Source organism: Taudactylus pleione, unplaced genomic scaffold (assembly GCF_031769625.1).
Source record: "Taudactylus pleione unplaced genomic scaffold, aTauple2 ptg000296l, whole genome shotgun sequence".
NCBI classification, from domain to species: domain Eukaryota; kingdom Metazoa; phylum Chordata; class Amphibia; order Anura; family Myobatrachidae; genus Taudactylus; species Taudactylus pleione.
In genome coordinates, this window is record NW_028284698.1 from 5,702,113 (window position 1) to 5,709,296 (window position 7,184).

Genomic DNA, 7,184 nt, shown 5'->3' on the forward strand with positions numbered 1-7,184 from the left:
TATTTGTATTAGCTCCCATGCTAATTCTCAGCGTTTTACTTTAGCCATACTTGCCGACTTTGTATTTCTCCTCCCCAGGAGAAGCCGAGGAGGAGAAGAAGGTGGGCGGAGTTGGGGGCGGGGCCAACAGAAATCACGTCATAAAGCCCCACCCCTCACGGGAATTTGCTGTGACGACACATTTTAATTAGAGGCGTGGCTAAATGGTGCAATTCTAATAGAATTGTGTCATTAGGCCCCGCCCCAACGCCCGGACACACCGATCGCCCCCTAAAAGTCTCCCCATTCTGCCTACTTCACTAGGAAGTGGGCAGAATGCGGGAAAAGTGCCTACCCTTCCAGGGGTGCAGGGGGTTATGGATATTAGTAGCAGCAAAGCATACCAGTTAGTAAATGTTAGAGAAATAAATATAAATCTAGTCACTGTAATTAGTATTGCAAGGAAAACAGGATACATTACCATCCACCAGCTTTTCCCTTTTCCAAGCACTTGTGTTGAAGTAGTTAATACCTCTACCCTATTATAGGGGAGGACACTGGCTCTTTCATAAAGTGCTGAAACGTGCCCTGCAGTTGTAAAAGCACTCGCACCAAAGGTGTGTGAGCTGAACACACCATATGGTCTAAAGATGCTGGGGTCCAAAACAGAGGGACCTCTATTCCAATCCCACGGCACTATGAATACTAATATCCATAATCCAAATATGCTTTTTTTGCTTCAATATCAGCTGTGACTGGACCTTTGCTGCAGATTGAGTGCTTACCTTGCTGCTATATTGTGTTTACTGAGACAGGGACATTGTACTTACCTGTTAACACTTACAATGATTCACGGTTTCGGCTAAAGCATGTATTTCCATGTGACCACAAGGCTTTTTATTTTGTTATTATTTTCCACTGCGTACCATGGTACAGTTTAACTTTTAATGTATTTTTATTGACTGTTGATTAAATTGTTTATTTTCAACCATCAGCTGTTTTAGCACTCCCGTTACTTTTTCCTTTTTCTATATTTTGTATTTTGGGGTGGAAATCCAGATCCACTTTTGTGGGGGCTGCTCTACTAGGTTGCTGGCAAGTTCTTTTTCCGGTAATGCCCACTGTTTTCGCATACACCTATATACACTTTCAGATCAATCTTCTGGTGGTATATGTAGGTGTTTGCTTATTATTGTTGGTTTTGTGCACTATACACAGCAGATGCTGTAATCAGTTCCAGGCTGTGCGCTATACTCAGCAGATGCTGTCATCAGTTCCATGCTGTGTGCTATACTCAGCAGATGCTGTCATCAGTTCCATGCTGTGCACTATACTCAGCAGGTGCTGTCATCAGTTCCATGCTGTGCACTATACTCAGCAGATACTGTCATCAGTTCCAGGTTGCGTGCTATACTCAGCAGATGCTGTCATCAGTTCCAGGCTGTGAGCTATACTCAGCAGATGCTATCATCAGTTCCATGCTGTGTGCTATACTCAGCAGATGCTGTCATCAGTTCCAGGTTGCACGCTATACTCAGCAGATGCTGTCATCAGTTCCAGGTTGCGCACTATACTCAACAGACTCTGGGCCTGATTCAGACCCGCTCATGAGCGCTGAGCGCTCGCAAGCGGGTCGATGGTGCCCAAGTGCACATGCGCACGACGGAGGTGGCTCCGTCGTGTGCATGCGCGAGACCCGTTAAGGGTCTCGCACCAAAGGGGGCGTGCTGTCGATGGTGATTGACAGCATGCCCCCTTTGGTGGGCATGCCGGGGGCATGGCTGCCCAGACGGAGGCGTTCCCATGGGAACGCCTACCGTCTGGGTCCGGCCCCACTGACATCACTAGTGATGTCAGTGGGAGTGCTTTTGGCTCTGATATACTGAGCAGATGCTGTCATCAGTTCCAGGTTGCGCACTATACTCAGCAGACTCTGTCATCAGTTTTAGGCTGTACGCTATACTCAGCAGACTGTCATCAGTTCCAGGTTGCGCGCTATACTCAGCAGATGCTGTCATCAATTCCATGCTGCACACTATACTCAGCAGATGCTGTCATCAGTTCCATGATGTGCGCTATACTCAGCAGATGCTGTCATCGGTTCCATGCTGTGCACTATACTCAGCAGATGCTGTCATCGGTTCCATGCTGTGCACTATACTTGTAATACTCTCAATTACAGTGATGTGTTGAGGAATTGTGCTATGTAGAGCTTTCTTACCACTTCTCTGTTTCTGGATGGTCCAGCTTCCGACCAGGAGGTAAGTATTAAATAAAGGCAGTTGTATTGCACACAAATTTAATTTATTCCAAAAAGAGAATATGCAGAATAAGACAAGTGCAATTTAGCAACTTTACATTTAAAACATTTACAACATTACATCAACATAAAATTGACGCTTAAGAATGGAATACACTCTGGTCCGGGTTGTATTTATTAATTCTGGAACACAGGATACTCGACCCACTTAAGGGAGTAATGAGTTATACACAACTGAGCATGCAATATCACATTCCTGTGCAATGGTTGTTCCTAAACAACATTAATAATTTTGTTCAGGTGCACCCGACTAAGATAAAAGTATTTATTTTAGTTCAACGTTGCCCGGGTTGGTGATTAATTTAATGGGAAAGGGAATTACGTAATCCTCGTTTTCTACAAAGTCATGCACTATTGTTTATTTTGTGCACTATCCCTACCCTTAGGAGACGTTTAAGTTTGTGATGTGGTCTTTTCTGTAAGAAGAATTCTGCACTATCACAGTCAGTTTATACTTTGAAGCTCTGTTTGATGAGACCCGGGTAGCTACAATGTAATCCAGTCTGCCTTTCCATGAGAGAACAATAAAACAGCCGTTTAGTGATAGTAATGGTGATCTAACACTTTCTCTTCAAATACAACTGCGTGTAACTGAGGAGTAATTGCAGCGTTTAATCCTGGCTACACTCCCTGTGTCCGGACTGATGGTATGGATGCTGGCTTCCTATTACATGCACTGTCTTTCACAATTTCCCTCAGCTGGTTATATAGCAATGCGAACTGTATGTCCTTGTTACAAGAGGGAGGGGGGAACTGTCACTGTAATAAGCGCTGCCACTTGCGATATCTAAAATAGATTATCCTGAAGAAGAGAGATCTGTCCCTGTGGCTAGAGTCTCTGACTTGATTTTGACTCACTTTCCTGGAGGTCTAAAGTGTCTCAAAGTCAATGGGGACTTAGGCTGTTTATAATCTGTCAGCCCTGCGGTTACAGATGCAGTGTTTTACTGAGATGGGGGCGTATTCTGGCTGCCTGAGGGTGTATTAGGGGTGGTAAATGGTACTCACTGCTCCTCCTTTTATTGTGCACTCCCCGTCCGGCTCTCCACTGCCTTCGGCTGTCACTGCAGTATTGTCCCCTCCTCCTCCGCAGCTCCACCCGGCTGGCACTTAATATGCAGGGGGGAAGGTTACAGGGCGGCTCAACCACTTAGACCGCTCCCTCCTAGCAATGCCTCTGCAGCCGCCTCTCCGCTCCCCGACTGTCCGTCAAACAAGCAGGGGCAGCCCTGGAGGCGACGTCCGGCTGACGCGACCTCCTCCGGCAAGGGCTCTTGGTTAATTGGCAGCTCCGGCCACCCTACCGCTCCACGAAGCTTGCAGGACTGCTTCACAAGCTCCGGTAAGTCCCGCTTTCTCCTCCTTCACTTGGGTAAGCGCAGTGGCGACACTCACACTGGCTTACCTCAGGCATAGACTACCCAGCAGTCCCCGCAGGTGGCTCTTTTTATGTACTAGCGGTCGCGTGCGGGTCAGCTTACCGCTCACCGCTCTCGCCGCTCTCTCACTGATCCCCTATATATGTCTAAGGGGGGGAAGAACTCCCCTTCATAGCGACTGGGTTGTCCCACCGTGCCCACCGGCTCCACCAATGTCCAGAGTGGCCAGCAGGTCCCATTGTCTCCCCATGGGGGGTAGGTCATAAGCAGATAGACTGGACATTAAACATGTGGCTGTGTAAACACATGAGCGAATAAACTGGCATCTCCCCTTCATTAAAACAATTCAAATACATTAACCTGCATCTCTGACTGTTCAACATGGGGTATTTACATAAACTGTTATGGAACCATACGATACATGCCTCTTCCCCAGTGTACATATAGAACTACAAATGGCACTATTAAATAAAGAAAACTGGCATTTGACTATAGCATAAGAACAATGTAAATACATTAACATAACTGTACCCTCTAGGGGTATCACATACTCAACAGATGCTGTCATCAGTTCCATGCTGTGCACTATACTCAGCAGACTCTGTCATCAGTTCCATGCTGCACGCTATACTCAGCAGATGCTGTCATCAATTCCATGCTATGCGCTATACTCAGCAGATGCTGTCATCAGTTCCAGGCTGTGCACTATACTCAGCAGACTCTGTCATCAGTTCCATGCTGCACGCTATACTGAGTAGATGCGGTCATCAGTTCCATGCTGTGCACAATTCTCAGCAGATGCTATCATCAGTTCCAGGTTGCGCACTATACTCAGCAGACTGGCATCAGGCTGTGTGCTATACTCAGCAGACTCTTGTCAATACAGAATCTGTCTGACTGTGCGCAATACCCAGCAAGACTCAGGGGCCTATTCATTAAACCTAAAAATTCTCTAGAGATAATTAGGTTTAGAACTCGCATTGGAGTTCTACCTAATTATAGGTGGAATTCATCATTCCACCTCTCCATAAGTATCTATTCCGAAAAGCTGTCATTTTTGCGATGACAGCTTTTCGGGAAATAGATACTTTTCCCTGCCTACACTACCTTATCGCATCTGGAAACAGTGCTGCGCATGCGCTGTTACATCTGTAAAACCAGCGCATGCGCAGCACCGCCTACAGATGCGTTAAGTTTGTGTACCCCCCCCAACCCCCCCCCCCCCGGCTTACCTGTCCGCGCAGCAGCCTCCTGCTCCGTCCTGCTGGTCTGTCATGTGGTTTCCCAGCAGACCACACGACAGATTAGAAAAAAAAAAAAACTTTTTTTTTTTTTCTAAACTTTCTTGTGCTCTGCTGGGGAGCACACATGTCCGACCAGCCTCCGGAGCCTGAGGACGGAGCAGAGCACCGGAGGGACTCGTCGGGGGACCTGCACACACGGATACAGGTAAGTGGATTCTGCTATTTGCCACCTCACAGTGGCGAATAGTAACTGCATCAAATTCCAAAAATTCATAATTTTCGGAATTTGATGAATACCACAATTTCCACATCCCCATACTAATGTATGGGGAGTGTGGAAATTAACGCAGGGGAACTTAGCAAGGAGATATCTGTGATATCTCCTGTGCTAAGTCTGTTCATGAATATCAAAATAACGTTATTTAAGGAAAATGTCCTTAAAAACTTTATTTTAGTGTTGATGAATAGGCCCCTCTGTCACTTGTTTCAGGCTTTGCTCAACATCTAGTAATTTCCTGTCAGCTGTCTAGGCTGTGCATAATACTTAGCAAAGATTCTGCTATCCGTCCCTGTTGTGCTTCAGATTCAGACTCCTCCAGTGCACTCAGCATCCAACTGTCAGACTCAGTCTTATTATTCAGTCTCTATCTCAGTGAGAGTCTTTAACTACAATAGACTTATTTTCCTGTTATTGCCTCCACTATTTCCAGGCTGAGAGGCGGCTTCCCAACCTGCTCTGCATTCTTGCTTCATCCATTCCATGGTAGTCGATCCGCATGAAGAAGACCTTCATCCACTATCCTACTACAGAAGCCAGCTCAAGGGTTCCTGACCTAGGTCAACAAAACCCCAGTGACACGACAATCATTATGCCAATTCTCTGTATGGGTACTTTGGTAATGTGCAATATCAGTTTCATCACAATGCATGCTTGGGAAGGCAGTTTTACTGCTTACTAACACCATTTTCCTTGGGATAGATTTCTAAATGACTAAAAACCTGCACAAGAAAACCTAATATATGTACTAGCAATTAAGAAAGTACCTATCCTGAGTCAGAATAGGTTAGTGCAGACAACCATCATTTTCATCAGTGTATATTATGCTTATGCTCGGGTACCTGCAAAGTATAGGCTCGAGCATGCATATACAGTCAGGTGCATAAATATTGGGACATTGACAGAATTTTCATATTTTGGCCTCTATTCACCACCACAATGGCTTTGAAATGAAACAAACAAGATGTGCTTTAACTGCAGACTTTCAGATTTAATTTGTGGGTAATTACATCCAAATCAGGTTAACGGTGTAGGAATTACAACGGTTTCTATATGTGCCTCCCACTTTTTAAGGGGACAAAAGTAATGGGACAAACTTAACAATCCTAAATCAAACTTTCACTTTTTAATACTTTGTTGCAAATCCTTTGCAGGCAATTACAGCCTGAAGTCTGGAATGCATAGACATCACCAGACGCTGGGTTTCATCCCTGGTGATGCTCTGCCAGGCCTCTACTGCAAATGTCTTCAGTTCCTGCTTGTTCTTAGGGCATTTTCCCTTCAGTTTTGTCTTCATCAAGTGAAATGCATGCTCAATCGGATTCAGGTCAGGGATTGACTTGGCCATTGCATAACATTCCACTTTTTAGCCTTAAAAAACTCTTTGGTTGCTTTTGAGGTATGTTTCATCTGCACTGTGAAGCGCCATCCAATGAGTTCTGAAGCATTTGACTGAATATAAGCATATAATATTGCCCGAAACACTTCAGAATTCATTCTGCTGCTTTTGTCAGCAGTCACATCATCAATAAATACAAGGAAACCAGTTCCATTGGCAGCCATACATGCCCACGCCATGACACTACCACCACCATGCTTCACTGATGAGGTGGTATGTTTTGGATCATGAGCAGTTCCTTTCCTTCTCCATATTCTTCTCTTCCCATCACTCTGGTACAAGTTGATCTTTGTTTCATCTGTCCATAGGATGTTGTTCCAGAACTGTAATGGCTTTTTTAGATGTTGTTTGGCAAACTCTAATCTGGTCTTCCTGTTTTTGTGGCTCACCAATGGTTTACATCTTGTGGTGAACCTTCTATATTCACTACTGTGAAGTCTTCTCTTGATTGTACACTTTGACACGTATACACCTACCTCCTGGAGTGTTCTTGATTTGGCCAACTGTTGTGAAGGGGTTTTTCTTCACCAGGGAAATAATTCTTCTGTCATCCACCACAGTTGTTTTCAGTGGTCTTTTGGTGTTG